Here is a 24,879-nt window from a genome sequence, read left to right on the forward strand (position 1 = left end):
TGTTACTGAGTCTTACATGGCACACATTGTATTAAATTAATCAAAATGTAATATGAATAAACCAAAAAAGTGGTGAGGAGTGACAGCAGACAGAGGAATTTTGCCCATGTTAAGAAAAATGATAAAGAAGTAGTTTCACCCATAAGCAGGGAAAAGTATTGAAGAAAATACAGAATATTATTTTATGTTACAAATGTTAACTTTTATAAATAATTAATTTAACTGGTTTTGCTTTTACTTATAGATTTAACACCAATTCATCAAAATTAAAGTTGAAACCATTTAACTCCTCTTCCATGAAAAATATATAATGGAAACAGGATGGTACCCTGGTAAAGAACACTTAACAGACACTGATATTTTTGAACTGTCTTTTGGTCACCATAAAGTTGCTTTTTTTTTTTTTTAACTCTCTGGGACAATCTTCCATGGCAACATTAGATATTAGGGTGTCTTTCTTTTAAAAGTGGAAGAATGGTAGATGTGAAAGGTGGAAAGTAGAACCTATATGATACCCTGACTAGAAACTGAGTACCTAAAATTCTCTATGCCAGTAAATCCCCAGGAAAGTCTTTGGAGACCCCAGGAATACTCATGCCCACATCGGGAAGCTGCTGACATATGATATTAAACATGTTTGAAAAAAAAGAGTAGAATGAGCACCAAGTTTAGAATCAGTCACACATCAGCTTGAATCCTACTGTGGCTGCTCACAACTTTGCAACCTTAAGCACATTAAATTGTGAGTCTTAAGTTTCTAATGGTAAAAATGAAAATTATAATTCTGAACACCTGGGATTGTTGAGAGGGTAAATGAGACAGTGCATGTTAATCCCATAATTTGGTGCCTGCAAAAATGCACTCAGGAAATATTAATTTATTCTTAATAAGTTTCTTCACTCCCTAACTAGTAGAGATAATAGCATTTATTGCACAGGATCTGTTGAGGATTTTAAGAAGATCATTTCCAGTTTTTTCTTCTTTCTAGAGTGTCAGAAATTTTTTTATCAAGAAGTTTGAATATATAATTGAATAAATATTTAGTAAGTGTTTATTACTTAGCAATACTGTTCTAGGTGTTTGAGCTACAAAACTAAGAAAAGACACAGTTCCTAGACTCAAGTAGCTCACAATTTGGCCACAGAAATGAATATACCTAACTAATTACTATATTTAGCCTATTTTACTGACTTCTGAGAGAACAATTTCAGTAGGAAGATGAGAAAAGATACTAAATTCTAATGGTGTGAGGTATAAATGAGAAGTACAAAAGTGGAGACAGAGTTTAGGTATTACTTTATCAAGGTATTTAAAATAAAATAGGAGAGAATGATAAGGTGGTTGAGCAGAAGGCAGAGCAAAGAAATGTGAGGTGTTAGTACATTCATAGATTTAGCAAGAAGTACTAGTGTAGAAAATCTACACTGCAGAAGCAAAAGGGAAGGTGAATGATGTGTGGGTCCCAGGGGTGGCTGGAAACAGTGGCATTAAACCAGAGTTGGAAGATAGGAAGGAGGTAAGGACGGAGAAATGTGAAAAGTAAATTTTGGTTATCAGTACTGGATTCCTGATATGAACACAGAGCTGATAGCCATCTTTCAATGAAGAAGCATCCTGCTTCTATAGCATCCTTAGGCCAGATGATGCATCTACAAGTCTACTCACAGTGCTCTCTGAATTTGAAAGTAAAACTTTAATGATTAACATAAACAAATGATGAAAACAAGAAAATAATCAAAATAAGAAAATTCTCAAAGAACTTTTTTTTAAGATTTTATTTATTTATTTGGGAGAGAGAGAGAGAGTAGAGTGAGAGAGAAAGAGGACAAGCAGGGGGAGCAGCAGGCAGAGGCAAGAGGAAGGAGGCTCTTCGTTGAGCAGGGAGCCCAATGTGGGGCTCTATCCCAGGACCCTGGGATCACTACCCAAGCTGAAGGCAGATGCTCAAGGACTGAGCCACCCAGGAACCCCTCAAAGAACTTTTTATATTGATTTTATTTAGACTTTTCCTACCAAACGCAATCCACAAACCAGGGTCAAAGGTTACAATTCTTGGGATCCCTCTAGGGGTACTTCTTTACAGACTATATTCCTCACTCATAATTCCTTATGTTTTCTTATCCAAACAGGGCTATGATATGTGATCCCTAAATCTTAACCCTTGTCTTCATGATTTTCTAAAAGCATATAAGGATGAACTTGTTTGGTGTAGGGATAGGAGTTCTAATGAAAAAGAAAAGCCTGGTGTTTTTTTTTTTCTTCTTCTTCTTCTTTTAAAAAAACATTACGTGCTTTATTATTCACTTATTCTGTCTTTAATGTGATAGATTTTAAGAAAGTTCCTGATACATTATGCATGAGAAATGGGAGGATTGTGGGTATGTGGTAATTTTATAGATCCCTGTAGGAAAAAAAAAGTTTAAATTATGTGTTTGTAGGCTTAGAATTTTACCAGATGTTCAGACATTATTTTGTTCTTTCTTTATGAGAAATTCTTTTAAATATCTACCAAAAGTAATCCTTGCCTAGCTGTTCATTTTAAATAAAACATATATGCCTGAATCTGGAATAAAAGTTAAATGGGAATTAAATGTATTTCTAAGTCAAACAGAATACTTTTCAAGTAACAACATACCATTTAACAATAATAACCAAAATAACCTCTGTGTAGATAGATGGTGATGTCTGGATCTCAAGAAAAATGGAGATAACCTTGTCACTGAATTCTCACTTTTGATGTTATGCATTAGCTAAGTATGTAAAGGTAAGTTAAGTGGTGGGAAATGATTTAGATTTAGTCGTAAAACAATAGTTTGATATTAATTGCTGATTACTCTGTAACATGCATTGAACTAAATATTTAATATAAATCAGATTATTTAATCTTCCTAACCACCCTGTCATGATCTCTATTTTATGTATGGGGAAATGGATTCTTAGAAAATAAAAGTGACTTGTGTACAGTCAAAAGCTAGTAAGTGGAAGAACTAAATTTTGGCCCTCTGCGGTCCGAACTCCATCACTCTAAACATTATTTTTTAAAATGTCTAGGAGTAAAGAATTATAGTTCATATACAGAACTCATCCATGGTGTGCAGCAAAAAGCAATAATAATGATTTTTGCAACAACAACAACATGAATGTAGCAGCAACCACTTGATGAACTCATAGTACCTATTACATGGCTTGTGTTGTATAAGAACTCAGTAAAAAACATTCTCACTGTGAACCATAAAAACACTTTAGGTTATATCCTGTGGCCAAATGGATTAAAACCAGCCAGTTCACAAAAAGCAGCCTCAGATTTGATGTAGCCTTATTAGGTCTCAGTAAATAAAGAGGTCAGGAGGAGATTGTTTCCATATGCGCAAAGAGGATTTGTTCCCTAGAGTATGATGTTAATACCTTTCTTGGGAGTCTATAGGGTATTTTCACAAATTTTCAAAAACTTTGAGGGGGAGAAATGAATTAAATGCTAAAATATTACTCAAAAATCTCCAACTTTACACATAAACCCCTTGATTCACACATTCTTTGCAAAAGTACCTAATATTTGCCAAAAGCAGGTCATTGCCTAGGGTTCCAGTGACCTGAATTGGACAATTAGTTGCAAATTTTAGAGATCAGAAAATTAACATTCTGTATTAAAAGTAGAGATGGTGTTCAATCCCCAAACTGACTGTTCATCTACTATACCAATTCCAGCCTGTGAGGCACTCAGGAGGCATGTAGAGAAGGGACTCTCTGGGTAAGATAAAAAGACAAGTAGGGGCTCCTGGGTGGTTCAAAGGTTGAGCATCTGCCTTCCGCTCAGAGCGTGATCCTGGGTCCTGGGATAGAGTCCTGCACTTCTCCCCCTGCCTATGACTTTGCCTCTCCCTGTCTCTCATGAATAAATAAATAAAATCTTAAAACACACACACACACACACACACACAAGTAAACAAGGAAAACCAGAACAGTGACAATGCAGCGTTTAAAAAAGTGTGTGTATATATATATATATATATATATATATATATATATATATCACATTTAAAGACTTGCAAAAAGGTGTAAAAGAGCTAGTGCTCACCAAACATGGTAAGATGAAAGAAATGAGACAAGTGAGATGTGGGGGACTTGTCCTGAAGTGCTTATCATATACAGTTGCGATTTTGTTCAGGGGCAATGGGAAGCCATTGAAAGATTTCAAAGCAAATGAGTATAGCATTATTAAATTTACATGCTACAAAGACAACTCTAAAAGCAAGAAGGATGTCCCATGGCATGTTGAGAAGAAGGGAATCACAGCGCACGTTCCAGGTTACAAATATCCTTTTCCCCCCTCAAATTATCTGAAATGTGTTCCAATCGTATTTACAAAATTGATTTTAAATAGTTTTTCTTCATATTCTTTTGCATTGAAAAAGTGTAGTCATCATAAATTATTCAAGATTGAAATAACAAGTATGAATGCTTTTTGTCCACCATTTCATGACTGACATTATCTTGTACTGAATTCTTGTACAACATAAGCCGTGTAATAGAGACTATCAGTTCATTAGGGGGTTGCTGCTTCCATTTTCAATGCTCTGCCTAAAGACATGGAAGAAAGATGTGTTTTTTTTTAAAGAATTTTTTTAATTTTTTATTTATTTATTTATGATAGTCACACACACAGAGAGAGAGAGAGAGAGGCAGAGACACAGGCAGAGGGAGAAGCAGGCTCCATGCACCAGGACCCCGATGTGGGATTCGATCCCGGGTCTCCAGGATCGCGCCCTGGGCCAAGGGCAGGCGCCAAACCGCTGTGCCACCTAGGGATCCCTGGAAGAAAGATGTTATCACTGGGAATCATACTGGAGGATGGGAAAAGGAGGGCATTAAGGTGATATGTCCTGCTGCTTACTCTACCATGTAGGGATTAGAAAAAAGAGAAACTAAAGGTAGGAGTTCTGTAAGGAGTCCATTGAAGAAATTCAGGTGAGAAATAATGAGGTCCCGAACCAAGGCAGAAGAGGAAATGGAGACAAAGTCTTGGTGAAAAGTTAAGAAGTTATATACATGGGGTTCTTAGATTTCTTATTTGTGTGTCAAGGACAATATACAGTAGAGGAGAAACAACAGGTTTATGGGAGTAGAGGGTTCAAGGAGCAATGAGAAATGACCTTTGAACAGTATATTTTCAAGTACCCTGTGCACTGTTGTGGGAAATGTAAAATGATACAGCCACTGTGGTAAACAGTATGATGGTTCCTCAAAAAAATTAAAAACAGAATTACCATATAATCTAGCAGTTCTACTTCTGAGTTTATATCCAAAAGAACTGAAAGCAGGGTCTTGAAGAGATATTTGTTTATCTGTGTTCATAGCAGCATTATTCACAATAACTAAAACATAGAAACAATGCCAAGTGTCCATTGACAGAATGGATAAGCAAAATGTGATATATACACACAATGGAATATACATCAGCCTTAGAAAGAAAGGAAATGGAAATAAGCCAGTTACAAAAAGACAAATACTGTATGATTCCACTCATGTGAGTTACCTAAAATTGTCAAAATTAAGGAGACAAAGTAGGATGGTGGTCGTTAGGGAAAATCATAGTTATAAAATATCTGTATGTCAAGAGTATGATAAAGTAGTAAAAAAAACAAATTAAGAAAAGATTTCCAACAAATATTGCAGACCAAGTTAAAGGTCCTCCACAAATATTTAGATGTAAGACTATGGGACATACGTGGCCATAATAAATTAAAAGACAAACTGGATGTTATAGCACATCTCCCCTGTTGAGAGAGACAGAGACAGAGAGAAAGACAGAGACAGAGAGAAAGACAGACAGAGACAGAGAGGCAGACAGAAATAGCAGTAGCTATAGCTGGGAAAAGCATTACAAATTTAAAAATAAAAACCCTTATATACAAAACTCTTAACACCTTTCTGGAGGATGTATATAAATGAGACTTCTATGTGCCAAATGAATGGTACTTGTATTTTGTTTTAATATATTACAATAAGCATAAGCAAAAGAAAAATCTATTCTTAATGGCACTTCCAATATGTCACATACTTTTTTAAGGGTTTTACATATATTAACTCATTTAATCTTCATGACCACCTTCTAGGGCAGGTCATGTGGTTATCCCATTTACAGAGAAGTTTAATAACTTACCCTAAATCCTCAGCTGGGACCTGGCTGAGCCAGAACTAGAATCCAAGAAGTCTGGCTCCAGCCCCTTGGCCTTAGCCAGTAGGCTGTACTGACTCTTTTAATGATTAAATTCATAACATAGGCTATTACTCTGTTCTTATGAAATTATTGATCTGTTTTGTCATTCTACAACATGAAAATACATTTTAAAACAATTTGTTGAACATTTTTTATTTTGTGTTTTTTGAAAAAAAAAAACAAAAAACAAAAACAAAACCAAAACCATGGCATTTTGCCCTGGGGAAAGTACATGCTTAAAGCCCACCCACTCTGAGGAGATTATGTCCATATTATATCCACAGAGTCTATTTATTTTATTCTTTTGAAAGATTTTTTACTTCTATAACTTCCTAAATCATGCTTCATATGAAGATAAATTATTATAGTCTAGAATTGTTTCAGAGAATGCTTTAAAAGCCATAAAAATATTTTCCATTTCTTGACCATTTTAATATGGTATGAGTTAAAATTATTTCACTAATATACAGAGCTTAATCAACATAAGGCTAAAATCTTATAATCTGAGGTTTTTGTGGTGACATTTTCACTTCTTATGGTATGTCATAAAGACTTACTTCAGTAAGAATTAATGACTATCATTCATTTATTATTTTTAGCTATAATGAGATAAGTACTTTGTTTTTTATATACTTCTTTTAGATAAAGAAAGAGAGAATGCATGCATGCATGCGGGAGGACATGGAGAGGGAGAGAGAGAATACCAAGCAGATTCACCACTGAGCATAAAACCTGAGGTGGGGCTTAATCCCACAACCCATGGGATCATGACCTGAGCCAAAATCACCAGTCTGTCTAACCGACTAAGTCACTCAGGCACAGGCACCACCCCCCCTTTTTTTCAAATATTTATTTTTTGAAATAGATACTTTAAATTTTTTTTTATTTATTCATGATAGTCACAGGGAGAGAGAGAGAGAGAGAGAGAGAGAGAGAGGCAGAGATATAGGCAGAGGGAGAAGCAGGCTCCATGCACCAGGAGCCCGACGTGGGATTCGATCCCGGGTCTCCAGGATCGCGCCCTGGGCCAAAGGCAGGCGCCAAACCACTGCGCCACCCAGGGATCCCTGAAATAGATACTTTAAAAGAGATTTCATTTGTATGACAATATAAAATACATAAGGTATTTACCAACAGGTAGCTAAGTATACTTGTGGGAGAGAAATGACTAATCTTTGCATAAATTTATAAAGTTGATTTAGAAGAAATCTTTGCCTGTCCCTCTTAAGAGATTTTTTTTGTAAGACAACTGTGTTGTCATGAATTGTCGAAATAATGTTAAGAAAAGTGTTCAAAGAGATAAAAATTCAGTGCAGAAAAAGACAAAATACCCAAAATAGATTCAACTGAAAGAATAGGATATTTTGATGCAATCTACTGAAATGTGGTTTCTCGTGGATAATAATCATTGGTTATTCAAGTGTGTAATCCCAGCATGTAGGAGAGCACCTGTCAATATTCTAGAGAGGTTCATTCATCCTTCCATTAACATTTACTTATTTGTGTGCTTATTGGAAGGTTGTGTTAACACTAAGGAAAAAAATAGATGGTATAAGCTGGGAGAAAAGGATGCTGAGGTGATTCAAGATAGAGCCTCAATTTAGAGGGAGAGGAAAATGATTCTGTTACCTACTCTGGAAGAAAACAACTGTAAGTCTCTGGTTTGGGGCTGTTGTAATTTGAATTGCCATTGAATAATTAAAGTATATTTATTGACCCACTATTCCTATTCATGACATTAAAACCCTATAACTGCTTACATAATAAAGTATTCACATACATTGAAAATATCATGTACTATATATCTTTTCTCTATGACATTGTTACCTAAATATTCTATGCCTTGGTCTACTCTCTAAACTTTCTTTGCAAATACATAATTCATTTTTCTCCCCATATTTTTATCAGTAGGCATTCTTTCTCCTTTCTTTCCCTGTTGCCTAGGCTTGCTCACAGCATGGTAATACAAAAGTGTTCCAACAGAATCTATGAAGAAGCCTTATCAGACTTTATGACATGACCATCAAGTCACATAGTGTCACTCCAACCATAGTCACAGACCTACCCAGATTCAAGGGGCAATAATGTAGACCCCTCCTCCCCAATCTTGATGAGAAAAATATCAATATTGCTCCATGAGAAGGTCTTGTGTGATAGCATGTAACACAACATCACAGTATAATACAACATAATATAATAACACATCTCATCATAATATAGTGCATTATAATATGATATAATATATGATACATAATGCAACATGTGGCCATTTGGAGAAAATATAACTTGCCACAGTATACTCTCTAGCCACAGTTTACATCCCTCCCATATGGAAAAAATAATCATCCTTTCTCCCAAGACCCGGGAACAGCATCTCATTATAAGCTCAAGATCCAGGACCTTGTCAAGTAAACCAGGCTGAAGTATGAATGGTGCTCAGATACAGTTCCTCAGGTACAGCGCCTTGAGTACACTTCCACTCAACTAATGATTTTTGAAATAAAGAGAAAAATTATCTATCCTACCTCATATCTGACATGACATGGTAAGATAGATAATCATTATGCACACTTCTACTCAACTAGAAGTGTGAGTCTCACAGGAATCAATTGGTCCACAGCATTTCTGAAATTCAGCTTGCACATATTGCCAGTTCCTTGACTGGAGCTCAATTCTCCTGTCTTGGAGTTATTTACTGTGGCTCTTGGTTTTGCCATCAAGGCTTTTGTATTTTCCCTTTCTTTTCCATTAAATTTAGCCCATATATTCAGTAGAATAGGGTTTTTGGTCTATTTCCTGCCTATGGAAGTTAAGGAACCCAAAGCTCTCCTTCCCTTTTGGACTCTCCTTGTTCCTTTCAGTCTAAGGTTTACAATTCTTTTTAAAAGCCTTCATAGGTTTTTTTGAGTCACTTTGTAATGGACTCCATTGTAATCCATTCACAGTCTCTTTGAAATAAATTATCTCTTTCAGGGATCTCTGTGAGCTTGCAGAACAACATCTCTAACACTCTCAAGAAACCCTTGATGTTTACCAGAGAGAGTGTGTAAGGTGTTTCCTTAAGACACTTACAGGACCTTGTGCCGATTGGAAAGGATGTGTGAGACAGTATCTCAAATCATGGGGTCTTCACAAGGGCTTTGTCTTTACAACATGTTTTCTCTTTGGTGCTTTGAATTCGATCTTTGATAGAAGCCCATTTATTTTGGAATCATTCATTATCTGAAGATGCTGAGAAAAAGCAATTAGTTTTATTTTTTTTAATTTAGAAGACTTGGCACCTTTATATTAAATTTTTTGTTTCTTATACTCTCTCTCCATCTAGCTTTTTATTATGGGCAGCAAGGAGTCAGATGATACTTTTAATATTCCTCCTATTACTATTATATTCTTGTTTATAACGATAATTTCCTTTGTCTCCTTTCTTTGATTAAATAAGACTTACAAAAATGATTCCTTTTTTTGCTATTTCATTAATCTTTTTGAAAGCACATATTGGTTAATGAGCAAATCTAATTTTTCTGATTTTCTAATTTATTAATAAATATTTACTTATTTATTAATGACCATTTCATTCTTAATTTACTATTATATATATTTAATTGTTATTTTTCTAGTTGATTAAACCTTTACCTTTGAGCATTTAGGGTCATAACATTTCAGTTAAGAACCATTTTGGCCACATTCATTATTAGTTATTTTTAAATAGTTTGTAAATAGTGTTTTTAATTTTTAAATTGCCAATGGCAATTTTGAACTTTTATTTTTTATTTTTCTATTTGAGTATAGTTGGCATACAATGTTACATTAGTTTCAGTGACCAACTTAGTTATTTAACAGGTTTATACATTATGCTATGTTCGCCAAAAGTGTAGCTACCATCTGTCACCTAATATCACTATTACAATATCATTGACTGTATTCCTTAGGTTGTGCCTTTCATTCCTGTGACTTATTCATTCCATAACTAAAGACCTGTATCTCCCTCTCAGTTGTATTTGTTTTGCCCAAGACCTTACTCCCATCCCTTCAGGCTACCACCAGTTTGTTCTCTATATTTACAGGTCTGATTCTGTTGTTTATCCATTTTTTAGATTCCACTTAGTGAGTGAAATCATATAGTATTTGTCTTCTCAGTCTCTCATTTCACTTAGCACAATACCATCTACCCTCCATGTTGTTCTCAAATAGCAGAATCTCATCCTTTTTATGGCTGTGTAATATTCCACTGTGTGTATACATATACATATCACATTTTCTTTACCCACTCATGTATTGATGGACATTTAGGTTGCTTCTATATCTTGGTTACTGTAAAGAAATGCTACAATTAATATAGGGGTGTGTATATCTTTTCAAATTAGTATTTTCATTTTCTTTGGGAAAATACTCAGTAGTGAAAGTATTAAATTATATACTATTTCTATTTTTAATTTTTTGAGGAACCTCCATATTGTTCTCCACAGTGGCTGTACCAATTTACATTCCCTCCAACAGTGCATGAGGATTCCCTTTTCTCCACATTCTTGTCAACACTTGTTATTTCTTGTCATTTTTATTTTAGCTATTCTAACTGGTGTAAGATGATACATCATTGTGGTTTTGATTTGCATTTCCCTGATGGTGAGTGATGTTGAGCATCTTTTCATGTGTCTGTTGGCCATCTCGATGTTTTCTTTGGAAAAATATCTATTCAAGTCCTCTACTCATTTTGTAATTGGATTGTTTGTTTTTTTTAGTGTTGAGTTATATAAGTTCTTTATATATTTTGGTATTAACTCCTTATCAGATGTATCATTTGCAAATATCTTCTCCTATTCAGTAGGTTTTCTTTTTGTTTTGTTGATGGTTTTCTTTGATGTGAAAAAGCTTTTTATCCTGATATAGTCCCAACAGTTTATTTTTGCTTTCATTTCCCTTATTCTAGGAACCATATCTAGAAAAATGTTACTATAGCCGATGTCAGAAAAATCAGTCTGTGCTGTCTTCTAGGAGATTTTTATGGTTTTAGGTCTCACGTTTAGGTCTTTAATCCACTTTGAGTTTATTTTTGTGTATGGTGTTAGAAAGTAGTCCAGTTTCCTAAGTGTCCAACACCAAACAAATGGATTTTCCTTACTTTAGGGGCCATATCTAGAAAAACATTGCTACTTTTATTTATTATTTTTCTATTACATTGTTGTCAGAGAATGTGATCTGTATGAAATTTTTTCTCCTTAGAACTTCTTAAATTATCTTTTTAGTCTAATACTTCTAAAAATTATTCCATGTGTCTTTGAAAAACTAACTGTATTTACTCTTTATTGTATATATTTATATACATTAGGTATATTACATCAAGCTTCTTAAAAGTACTATACAATATGTTTTGTTTTTTTGTTTATTATTTAGTGTGTCTTTATTGGATTTTTTTTCAGGGGGCTCCATGCCCAGCACAAAGCCCAACATGGGGCTTGAACTCACAATGCTGAGCTGAAATCAAGAGTCAGATGTTTAACTGAGCCACCCAAATTCCCCCTTTATTGAATATTTTTAAACCCAATCTAAGATATTTTTTTCCAAAAGGAGAATTATGTCTCCAAACTTGTCCCCTACCACCCTCCCTCTGACTCAAATATATTAATTTTCTCTTTAAATTTACATAGTAACTTTTTTCACTATGTACCATTACTCATTTTAACTTAATACATTCCACTGATCCTTTTGCTCAGCACTGTTCCTTATTTCTTTCATCTTTTTGTCTTTTAGATTTGTATTTTCTCTTGCTGGATTATAATCTTGAGTACTTTCCTTATCCTCTAATCTAACTACTCACCTAACTCTAAATCTCTGTTTATTTCTTAGGGTAGGTTAGCTATTCATTTTTCCCTTATCAAATAAAACAAGTAAATCAGCACAGGCCTTATATTATTTTACATACATGCCCACTTGAGCTCATTTTTTTTAATTTTCTTTATTTATTTATGATAGTCACAGAGAGAGAGAGAGAGAGAGAGAGAGAGAGAGAGAGAGAGGCACAGGCAGAGGGAGAAGCAGGCTCCATGCACCAGGAGCCCGACATGGGATTCGATCCCGTGTCTCCAGGATCGCGCCCTGGGCCAAAGGCAGGCGCCAAACCGCTGCGCCACCCAGGGATCCCTTGAGCTCGTTTCTAAGCAAAGGTTTTTCTCTACTTGAGAAGAATTCAGTGGACAACTCTACAGTTACCTTTTTTTTTTTTTGCTTCATTTCTTTAAAAGCAAAATTATTAAAGATCTCAAATAGCGAAATAAATCATTTTTTAAAGATTCTATTTATTTATTCACGAGAGACACAGAGAGAGAGGCAGAGACATAGGCAGAGGGAGAAGCAGGCTCTCCATGGGAAGCCCGATGCAAGACTCAATCTCGCTCTACCACTGAGCCACGGAGATGCCTTGGCCAAAGAAATCTTGAGAAAGAACAAGGCTGGAGGCATAATATACCCTGATTTCAAACTATATTACAAAGCTAAAGTAATTAAAACATTATGGTATTGGCATAAAATAAACATATATATCAATGGAACAGAATAGAACCCAGAAATAAACCCAAGCATATATGATCAATTCATTTATGACAAGACGGCCAAGAATATACAATGAAGGTAAGGACAGTCTCTTCAGTAAATGGTGCTGGGAAAACTGGACAGCCACATGCAAAATAAACCAACAAACAAAAAAGAAAAGAGAAACAAGAAAGAAAGTGGATCTTACATCTCATACACAAATACTAACTAAAAATGGATTAGAAACTTGAACATAAGACTTGAAACCATAAAGCTAGCAGAAATCAGGCAGTAAGTTTGTTGGCATCATTTTTGGGTGATAATTTTTCGGATCTGACTCCAAAAGCAAAGGCAACAAAAGCAAAAATAAACAAGTGAGACTAATCAGACTAAAAGGTTTCTGCATAGCAAACGTCAACATAATGAAAAGCCAACATTCTGAATAGGAGAAAATGTTTGCAAATCATAGAAACAGTAAGGGGTTAATATTCAAAATATTTAAAGAAGCCATACAACTCATGAGTTTTTAGTTTTAGCAAAAACTATAAAGCAAAAACAAACAAACAAAAATCAAAAAACAAAACAATTCCATTAAGAAATGGGCAGAAGAGCTGAATAGATATTTTCCCAAAGAAGATATACAAATGGCAAACAGATATGTGAAAAGGTGCTTGACACCACTAATCATCACAGAAATGTAAATCAAAACCACAAAGAGATGTCACTTCACATCTGTCAGAATGGCTATTATCAAAAGACAAGGAAAAAAAAAGGAAAAAAAGACAAGAAATAACTAGTGTTATTCCTAGCAAGGAAGTATAGACAAAGAAAAGTTTATGCTCACCTACCATGAAGGGTAAGGGCTGTACATTGGTCCAGGCAGAATGGTAAACAATTATAGAGATTCCTTAAAAAGTTAAAATAGAACTATCATATGATTCAGCAATTTCACTTCTAGATATTTATCCAAAGGAAACAAAAACACTAACTCAGATATATGCACTCTCATTTTCTATGCAGCATTTTTAACAATAGCCAAGACATAGAAGCAAGTGTCTAATGAAGCATGAGTGGATAAAGATAATGTGGTATGTAAATCCAATGGAATCTTATTCAGCCATAAAAAAAAGAAAATCTTGCCATTTATGACAACATGGATGGACCTTGAAGGCATTAGACTAAATGAAGTAAGTCAGAAGAGAAAGACAAATTCCGTATGATTTCACTAACAGGTAAAGTGCATGTAAAATCTGAAAACAAATAAATAAAACTACCAAACTCATAGATACAGAGAATAGACTGGTGATTGTCAGAAGCAGGGGGTAGGGGGTGAGCTAGATGCATGAAGGTAATCAAAAGGTACAAACTCCCAGGATAAAATAAATGTCATGGGGATGACATGTACAGTATGATGACTGTAGTTAATAATACTATATTATAAATTTGAGAGTTGCTAAGAGAGCAGATCTTAAATGTTCTTGTGCTTGCTTTGGCAGCACATATACAAAAATTGGAATGATACTGAGATCAGCATGGCTGGCCCCGTGCAAGGATGACACGCAAATATTCTCATCACAAGAAAAATAACTAGTATGATGAGAAATGTTAACTAGACTTACTATGATGAGCATTTCACAATATATATAAATACTGAATTATGTTGTATACCTGAAATTAATGTAATGTTGTATTTTAATTGTATTTCAATAAAAATTCAACTATAGAAGATACTGTATGGTTCTATTTCGTTGAATAATTTAAAATACACAGAAACGTTCTAGGGACATAGAAAACTTACATTAATAGATTTGTTAATGAATTGCATTGAATTAAATTCTAGATAATATGTCTTTAAAAAGCATGCAAATTTGAGTTCAGCCAATAGTATTAAAATTTTGTTTGAACTTTTTCTTAAATGAAAGCCTTCATGAAAAATAAATAGGTAAGAGATAAAGGTGGAATCATTCTTATCGAAGCAGAGGATTCACACCATGACTGCACACTGTGACTCCACCTCTCAACCCAAATACCACCACAAGAATCACTGGAGAAGCTCTATGAATCCCCTGAGGTTTATCAGAAAACTTAAACATGAGGCTAGTCATAGTATATGCCTGAATAATTCTTTGTAAGTGAAGGTCTTTGTGGCTTCTTAGTTAACCAAAGTTTTAATGGCTCTTCTCTTTGGACTTTTATAAAGGAAAAATATGAATAACTCAATCTTTAGATTCTAAAATCAAAAGCCATATGACGACAGCCCAAAAAGATTTTTCAAGATCTGATGAAAAACGCACTCAACGTGATGACTCAAAATGAATCAAAATCAAAACAACAAATAGAACCAACAAAATTCCCTTCTCATCCAGACTTTTTAGGAGTCACATAAAAAGCCAGCTATATGCCCAAAGATAAAAATCACCTTTGATTACAGTTTGGCATCATCACATGTTCCCTAATAATCTCTGCTCACTGACTCCATCACTAGGAACGTTTGTGTTCTAATCCTATGTGGATATTCATTTTCTTCAGAAGCCAAGTTATGTGTGTCTGCATCAGACACACCCATAGTTCACACTAAATTTCCATGAAGCAATTCTTTCTGCATTTACTCAGAATGTGACCTGAACAAAAAAAATATTCAGGACTTGATTACAAATAGATTTTTTCAGTAGTTAAAAGATTGATTCCTTTCCTGATAGCTAAAATGCCTTTTGGAGATTCTAAATATTTATTTTAAAAAGTCACCTAACCCCTAAAATAGTAGATTTTCCTTTTATAAATCATAGATGAAAGAATGGTCTAAAATCTAAACATAATTATTTGTAAAACAAAGTCCTGTAGAGCTTATTTAAATCCAAACTCTAAAATACTGACTTTTACTTTCAATAATATATAATAACCATTCTAAATAATACTTATTTTCTCTATTGGTATATCCACATTGTGATTTTAGTACCAGTAGGAAGAATTTTACATAACTGTCAAATCTCTCAGTCAACTAGATTTAGTAATTTACTTTCTCAGTTGTTTGAATAGCCTTTATAATGAGGCACATAAAATTTGTAAGTAGAGCTAAAATAGATTGTGAAAAACCTTCGATTATTTCTTAATAGACAATGTAAAATTTATGAAATACTAAGAGGTACTTTGATATTCCATCTTCAAAATTCATTTTAAAGTCCTCTTACTGTTTGTATGGATTTACATTTGGTTTAAACGTACATGTGTCTCTAGGGGGAAAACAGTATGTCCAAAGGAATATATGACAATATGTGACACAGCATTTTGAACATTATTTTAACATCTCTAATAAAAATCAGGACATACTTCAAAGTATACATCAAGAACTATTACTTATAAACCCAGAGCAAACGAAATGGAAAATAATATTCTCAGCAATTTAATTTGGATTACATTTATCCATGTTTACTTGCTTCTGTACACTTAGACGCACTAATGCTAAAAAAACTAATGTTGGCAAGAGGAGCTACACTAAAAACTTTTCCTAAGACATTAATTCCCTCTTATTTTTTGGAATGCATAATCTGTGAATTTTACTGACACTGTAAATCAATCAAAAGTGCTTAGAATACCAATGAGTGTATGCTTCATAGTTAAGTGTACGATAATGGAAAAGATGAAAAACATTACTGTACCACTGGTATTGGTGGTAACGCTTATCTAATTACACAGCTCATCAGCTCCTACTGACTAAAAGGGCAACAGCCAGGTGGAGCATCTTGATTTGCCATGTAGTCTTTAACAGGAATGTTCAAAGATATTTTATTAAATTTGAAAGAGATAAACATCAAAGATCAGTTATTAAACCTCCCAGAAAAATGTACTCTTTCAGCCTTGTTTTTGGAGCAGTAACTTCAGCCATCAAATATGAATACTTTTTTATGACAGACTGTTACTATTCAAGGGTAAACTTCAACTATAATCTTCTTTGACATTTGCAATAATGCTGAGTCTTTTCTGTATGGCATAGTTTTTAATAAACCCAACTCTTAAACAATTGTATAATCAGTGGCACACCCAAAAGGATACAGGTCCTCTTCACAGAGAGAACAACTAAAAAAGCTTTCATAATAAAAATAAAATAAAACATCTCTCCATTATCAGTAACTGCCATTTATCAAGATCTAGGAACAATAAGGCTATATCCTCACAACGAATGGTCACCTACAGATTTAATTAAGCATAATTTTATGCTGTTCTGGAGTAAAGTACCAATTTTTTTTTCATTAGAGTTAACTTCGGATAGAAGTCACCTATAAAATATGCTCTGTTGTGGTCCATTTGTCCCTGGTTTTGCTCATGTAGTTACTAGTTGGTCCTTCTCCTGTCCCATGGTTCCTCACCCTCCTTATTAGATCATCTCCACCCTCTGTAAGAAATACCAGCCTCTGCAGATGTTCAGTATATGGATTTTAAAATACAATACAATATCTCAAACAAACATATCCACCTCAGTAGCTATTTGTGTTTGTACTTTCTACCAAATTATTGTAACTATGGAAGCATCATGTAGTATTACCGTCTTCATTTCACATGATGCCATGTACCTTCTATAAAATGCTACCTTCTCTGTTCCTTAGTAGCAGGAAAGATTTGTGGAACACTTTGGGTAAGCAGAACAATGGAGGAAAAGAAAATAAAACTGTTACTGACTACCACATGCCAGACGTTAGACCATATAAATATTATACTTTGATCTAATTCTTAACTCCTCAACATAGATATTTTTATTCTTAAATTAAAATTAAAGACTTTGGGAGGCCAAGATACATGTCCAGGTCATACACTAGTTACTGACGAAACCAAATGTGAATAATCTCTGGGCCTCCGTCTATTTTATATTACAGATTCTATGCTCCACAGAACCTAAAAAAAGTTTCCTTTCATTACCAGCAAGATCTTTGCTCTGTGGTTATTCTCTGCTTTGTATTACACATTTTTTCCCTATACCCTTCTCCTGCTTTACCTTGTAGAAGTAGTTGAGGTACAAACAATTGCTTGTGGTTCCATTGGAACTTTCTTGTTTGACTATTTTATTACAGCTGTATCAACAGAAAAGATTTAGTATTGTCTATGCCAAGGCAAGAATATTTACAATTGGTGATTCTCAAGTCATATTGTTGTAATAACGTTTAATGTTATCTTTAGGAACTCAAAGTTAGGAATAGAAGAAATGTTGTATGTTCTCATTCATTTGGGGAATATAAATAATAGTGAAAGGGAATAGAAGGGAAGGGAGAAGAAATGTGTGGGAAATATCAGAAAGGGAGACAGAATATAAAGACTCCTAACTCTGGGAAATGAACTAGGGGTGGTGGAAGGGGAGGAGGGAGGGGGGTGGGGGTGAATGGGTGATGGGCACTGAGGGGGGCACTTGACGGGGATGAGCACTGGGTGTTATTCTGTATTGAACACCAAAAAAAATAAATTTATTATTAAAAAAAGAATAGTGTATAATCAGAAAGAAAATGACCAGAATTAAAATGTTACAAATTAAAAAAAAAAGGAATAGAAGAAATGTTTGTTCATTTTACAAATGGGCAGCCTTTTATGCATGTTAACACACAAGTGTAATGGAGATCACTGGTTAGAACCCTTACAGATTAAAACAATTTGAAGTTTGAAGTGAACTCAATAAACTAAAAAGAGAAATAGACTTAAATTCAATAAAAGATGTCTACTCTCATGGCTTTTATTCTACACAGTACTGGAAGTTCTATCCATTCAATAATGCAAGAAAAGGAAATAAAAATCAGACAACTTGGAAAGCAAGAAATAAAACAGACTGTACAGGTTGATGATATCATTATTTACATAAAAGATCCCAAGAACACACAAAATGCCTTCTAGAACAAATAAATGTGTTCGGCAAGATTTTAGGATACAAGATAAGCACACAAAAATCAAGTTTATTTCTATATAGTAGTAATAAAGTAGAGGACACTAAAATTTTGAATGCAATACCATTTATAATCATTCAAAAATTTTAATGCTTAAGTGTAAATTTAACAAAACTGTAGGATGTATATGCTTAAAACTAAAATCAATGATGAAATAAAATCAAAGAAGCTTACACCTTTTGATCATCTTCATCCATTTCACCCATCAATAAAAGAAGGATGACCTTTTCAATAAATGGTGCTGGACAAGCAGAAACAAAACCTCTATCCAAATGTCACACCAAGTCTAAAAAGAAAAAAATAAATGGCTTTCATCAAATTCAAAAATATTTGATCTGTGAAAGACCCTGTTAAGATTATAAAAAGCTTAATTACAGAGTAGGACAAAATATTTAAAAACCACATATATAACACAACAAGTATCTACAATATACAAAGAGCCCTCAAAATCCAGCAGGTAAAATAAGAATAATTCAAATAGGAAATGAACAAAAAAATTAAACAGATATTTCACCAAAAAAGATACAAAGTCAATAAATACATTAAAAGATGTTTAGTATCATTCCTCATTAGGAAAATGTAAATTAAAACCACAAAGAGATATCACTATACACTTAGCAAAATGATTATAATTTTATATAGTGATAACACCAAATGCTGACAAATATGTGGAGAAACTGAATTACTGTACGTTGTTGTTGGAAATGTAAAACGGTATGGCTACTCAGAAAAACAGTTTGACAGGTTGTTTAAAAAAGTTTTTAAGAAATAAATATGGAACTACTAATCAAGCTAACAATTGTACTTCTGGTTATTTATCTTAGAAAAATGAAAATATAAAAAAAAAGAAAAATGAAAATATAGGTTCACACAAAAACCTGCATGCGAATGTTCCTAGAAACTTAATATGTAATACCCAACAAGTAGAAATTGTCCAAATATCCCATCAACAGACTAATGATTTTGCTATGGTATGTGAAACATGGAATAATACACAGCTATAAAAAGAACTTTTTTTAATTCAAAGAGTTAACATACAATGTTATAGTAATTTCAGGTGTACAATATACTGATTCAACAATTCCATACATTACTCAGTGCTCAAGATAAGTGTAGTCCTTAATCCCCATCACCTACTTCCTCACACATCCCCCACTTACCTCACCTCTGCTAATAATTCATTTATTCTCTACAGTTAAAGAGTCTGGTTTTTTTTAAAGAGTCTGTTTTTTGTTTCATATGTTTTTTCCATTTTTTGTTTCTTAAATTCCACATATGAGTGGAATCATATGGTATTTATCTTTCTGTCTGATTTCTTTCACTCTATAGATTATATATATATATATACTAGAGTATATATATATATATACTCTAGTATATATACTCAACACTATACTCTCTAAATCCATTCATGTTGTTGCAAATGACAAGATTTCATTCTTTTTTTTTAAATGGCTGAGTAACATTCCACTGTACATATATATCACATCTTCTTTACTCATTCATCTATTGATGGACACTTGGGCTCCTTGCATAATTTGGCTATTGTAAATAATGCTGCAATAACCATAGGGGTGCAAATTTTTTTTTTGCTTTAGTGTTTTCATATTCTTTGGGTAAATGCCCAGTAGTGGAATTACTGGATCATATGGTAGTTCTATTTTTAATTCTTTGAGGAAACTTCATACTTTTTTCCACAGTGGCTGCACCAGCTTCTATTCCTACCAATAGTGCATGAAGGTTCCTTTATCTCCACACCCTCATCAACACTTGTTTCTTTTGTTTGGGATTTTAGCCATTCTAACAGGTGTGAGGTGATATCTCATTGTGTTTTGATTTGCAGAAAAAGAACTTTTTACACAAGAGCCTGGATGAATATTCAGAGAATTTAATAAATAGGAAAAGACTATTTCAAAAAAGTGACATCCGTGAGATGACAAAATTGTAGAGATTGGTGGGTACAGGAACTAGAGAAGTGAGTGTGGCTATTGAAGGGCAACATAAGGAATCCTTTTGCTGCCATTTTTTGCATCTTGATTGTATTGATGTCAATATCTTGGTTATAATACAGTACTATAGTTTTGTAGTATGTTACAATTGGAAAACACAGTAAAAAGTACACAGGATCTCTCTCTGCCTCTCTCTCTCTCTCTCTCTCTCTCTCTCTTTCTCTCTTTTAAGATTTCTTTACTTGAGAGAAATAGAGAACAGGGGGAAGGGCAGTGAGAGAGGGAGACAAGCAGACTCTCCACTGAGCAGGAAGCCTCACATGGGGCTTCATCCCAGGACTCTGAGATTATGACTGAGCCAAAGTCAAGAGTCAGATGTTTTAACTAGCTGAGCCACCCAGGTGCCCCTGTGGAATCTCTTCTTGCAACTGCATACAAATCTATAATTATCTCAAAACAAATGGTTAAATTAAAAATATTTGAAGACTGAGGCGATCCCTGGGTGGCGCAGCGGGTTGGCACCTGCCTTTGGAGCAGGGCGCGATCCTGGAAACCCAGGATCGAGTCCCACGTCAGGCTCCCTGCGTGGAGCCTGTTTCTCCCTCTGCCTGTGTCTCTGCCTCTCTGTGTGTGTGTGTGTGACTATCATGAATAAATAAATAAAATCTTTAAAAAAATAAAAATAAAAATATTTGAAGACTGAAGTAAACTTAATAAACTACAAAGAGAAACAATTAAATAAAATAAAGTATAAATTAGTCCTTGAAAAATAACAATAAGCAATTGGACCAGAAACAACTTAAAACTATTTTTGCATTAATTTATTAAAAGCATTTAAAGAAGTATCATTCATTCCTGTATTTGTTCAATACTTCACTCATTCATTCAACTGAATATTTTCAAAAATTAACTAAGAACTTTGAAGACATTGTCTTTCTCAAAACACTTAAAATTGTGAACAGCATTGATTTTATGATTTTTCATGGACCTTCAACATTGACTTAAAATGTTTCTATAATATTACCTTATTGTATTGTATTTCATAAAAACATGAAATTTTATTGTAGTTCATACAAACATAAAACTAAGGATTAGGTTCTAGTGCTTAGTTCTCATTTAGCAATAAAGTAAGTGCTGAAATCTGTGGCAGTGCCTGGGTATAATCAGCTCATCCTAATGATCCAGAATATGCCTAATGTATATATGAAAATACAAAATATTCAAATATTAAAACACAAACCTAACATTTTAGGGGTAATATGTAGACTCTTCAGGGTCCATAGACTTTGTGTGGAAAAGACTTTAGGAGTTTATATGCAAATAAATAAAAACTAAAAACTCATAGGGTAATAACCAAAACCAAAATTACTTGATTTCATAGTTTAAAGAGGATTACATAATGGTGCACATACACATATACTATATTACATATATTAAGTGTATAATATGTATAATTATTATATTATATATAATATTTTTTTCTAACCTGGTCCACAAAAAAGTGTTTGTGACAGCAAATGATGTGGGAAATATCTGACCCAAAAGTAAACTAACAATAGAATTTAAAACTGGAAAATAAATGTAAAAGAGAAAGGCTTAATTGCACTAAGCTACTTGGGATGAAAACAAAAGATACCTAGTAGTGACTCAATAAGTTTCTAAGGGCAGATTCTATACTTAAATGGAAGCATGAGGAGTTTAAATTTCAGGAAGAATTAACGCAAGAATGAGGATTATGACCTGTTACTGTAAGATTTTCTAGGTGTATTTTTAAACCTTTATAAATTTCTCACTTTAACAAAGCGTTTAAGAGAGTGATTATTTCATTTAAATATGCAGTCATTTAGTGTAATTTTGTATTTCCATGCAGGTTAATTCATAGGATAGTACAAAATATAAACTTCAGTACTTCCCAAAGGAGAATAAAAAGAGTTTTGGCATTGTGATTTTGAAGAAATCTAAGTTTAGTCAGATAGCTCTACTAATATATATTTAGAAACATTATGTGTAAATAATCTATTCAGATAGATTTTATGATGTAATTAATTTTAAGATATTTAGCAAGATACAAAACAAAAATGCCAGTGACTGAGGCACTTGCATTCTAGTAAATAATTGTCTAGAAACAAAAGCATATCTAAATCTTTCCACTTCTTGTTTCATTTTGAATATTAGAATAAGAATTGGACATGGTTAAGAATAAAGGCACATGACATCAATTCTTGCAGAAACCATCATAAAAATTCTGTTGGGTAAAGAGCTTGAATAAAAAATTCAGATGCTAAAAAACTACCTATTATCATTTTTATAGGACTCGATTTCTCTTGGACCATTCTGATGAAATATTTGTGTATTTCTTCCCAAGTTAGCTTTATAAATTTCTTTCAAGTCTTTGTGGAAATTCAACCATCTCAAGAAATATTTACCTAAAAGGGAATCTTGGTGTTTGAAAATAACAAAATCATAGTGTGAATTCTAAACGTAAATCTACATATGTTTTTCAAATCAAAGGACAAGTAATATGGCAATAGATACATTTGAGAAAAATATCATGAACATAACTAGTATTAGTAATCAAACTAGTCCACCTTTCTAATGGACTTGGCTTTTTTCTTTACTTGAATGTGTTGATGTTCTTAATTAAGCAACCACATGGATCTGGCCCATTACTTAAAGCAAGACAGAGCACACTGGGAACTATTAGGGCCATTCACAGCCTACTTAACTTGGCTGGGGCAAGCAAGAGCAAAGCAAGAGGGTAGACACCGCTACGGATACAACATAAGGAACCAAAGTCCAGTCTGATAGCCTTGGTGACCAGGAATGAAGTAACAGGTTTTGGTTTTGGCAAGTGAGCAAGATAGAGGTCGCAGCTGTTCTGAAGAGGTTAGGAGGTATATAGCAATGGGGAATTTAGTTGAGACAGTGGATTACATCTCCTAAATCCAAGCAGGATGTAAAATGTTGACATCAGGAAGTCTAGCAAAAGGTAATGAGAACTTAGTCACTTAGCTGAGGCTCTGGAGCAGAGTAGTAACATCATCTGACACACATTTTAATAGGAAACTCTAGATGCTGGCAAGGCCAGCTAGGAGGCTATTATAATCACCCAGATAACAGATGATGCTAGCTTGTCAGTGTGGCAACAATGGACGTGTGAGAAGTGGGTTTAATTCTATATATTTTTTACAGTAAGGCCCACAGGATTTGCTGATGAACTGCAAGAGAAATATGGAAGAAAGAACGGCAGTATAGATATCCCTTGGGTGTCTAAGCAACTTGGGAAACCATTATGATTAACTAATGGACTAATGGGAGCCTATATATATCATCACTTTCAAAACTTAAGGTATTTTGAAAGTTAAAGAGCATGCTATTATTAATTATTGTAAGAAAGGCAAAAGTGGGATATCTGGATACAATGAGTTGGAAGACTATAGAAGGAACTGAACTGCAGGTGAGGAGTATTGAATATTAGGAACTAAGTTCTGGATATATTGAGGTTAATAGGCCTATGAGATATCTTAAGGTGTAATTGCATATAGGTCAATGGACATATGTTTCTGGGCTCAAAAGAGAGTTCTGGATGGGAGATAAAAATGTGGGGGTCATCAGTACATGGATATGATTTAATGTCTTGAGAATGGATAAGAGAAGAAAGGAATGTGTATAACTAAATAAGAGAAGAGACCACTGGACTGAGTCTTGAGCCACTGATATTTAGAAGACAGAAGCACAGAGGCAAGCCAAGAAAAAAAAATGCAGAAAGAACTTTGACCCATTTCAGGATAAATTTCTGCCTTATGTAAGTTTAACTCATAAGAATATATCTCTAACTTGTTTTTAAAAGTTAACACCTGAGGTTTTTTTAATACTAAAATATTGGTTGCCTTTTCAAATATATAAGAAAATCATGAACCTTAAACCACTTTTTGAAATCTAATCAAATTCTATTTATTCACACAGCTAAAGATACTCCTACCTTCCATTAAACAGTATTACAATACTCATAAACTTTCTGCTAATGCCTCACAAATGGATTTTTAAATAGAATACATCACAGCCTGCATGCTGATTCAACTCAAGCTAAATATTATAATCACTAATAGAAGGCTGCCAAACCCAAGTTCCCATGGGAGGTGGTAAGAAACAAAATAAACCTTTGTAAAATTATTTGTATAAAATTCACCAGGACAATGTCGAGACGGATCACTAGCCCGAGTATGGACAATATCATCATCCATCAGGCAACTTCTTAGTAAAGCAA

General features: G+C 33.8%; 1 long non-coding RNA gene and 1 other non-coding gene across 3 annotated transcripts in view; both read left to right on the forward strand.

Moving 5' to 3' along the window:
* LOC129500850 (uncharacterized) overlaps positions 1–24,879 on the forward strand; it is a 73,898-nt gene that overhangs the window by 43,763 nt on the left and 5,256 nt on the right. The window lies entirely within an intron of this gene.
* On the forward strand, positions 14,223–14,329 carry LOC129501089 (U6 spliceosomal RNA). Its single transcript, XR_008662654.1, has one exon. It is a non-coding gene; the product is annotated as a U6 spliceosomal RNA (small nuclear RNA).

This window comes from Nyctereutes procyonoides, unplaced genomic scaffold, assembly GCF_905146905.1.
Source record: "Nyctereutes procyonoides isolate TBG_1078 unplaced genomic scaffold, NYPRO_anot_genome, whole genome shotgun sequence".
Classification (NCBI taxonomy): domain Eukaryota; kingdom Metazoa; phylum Chordata; class Mammalia; order Carnivora; family Canidae; genus Nyctereutes; species Nyctereutes procyonoides.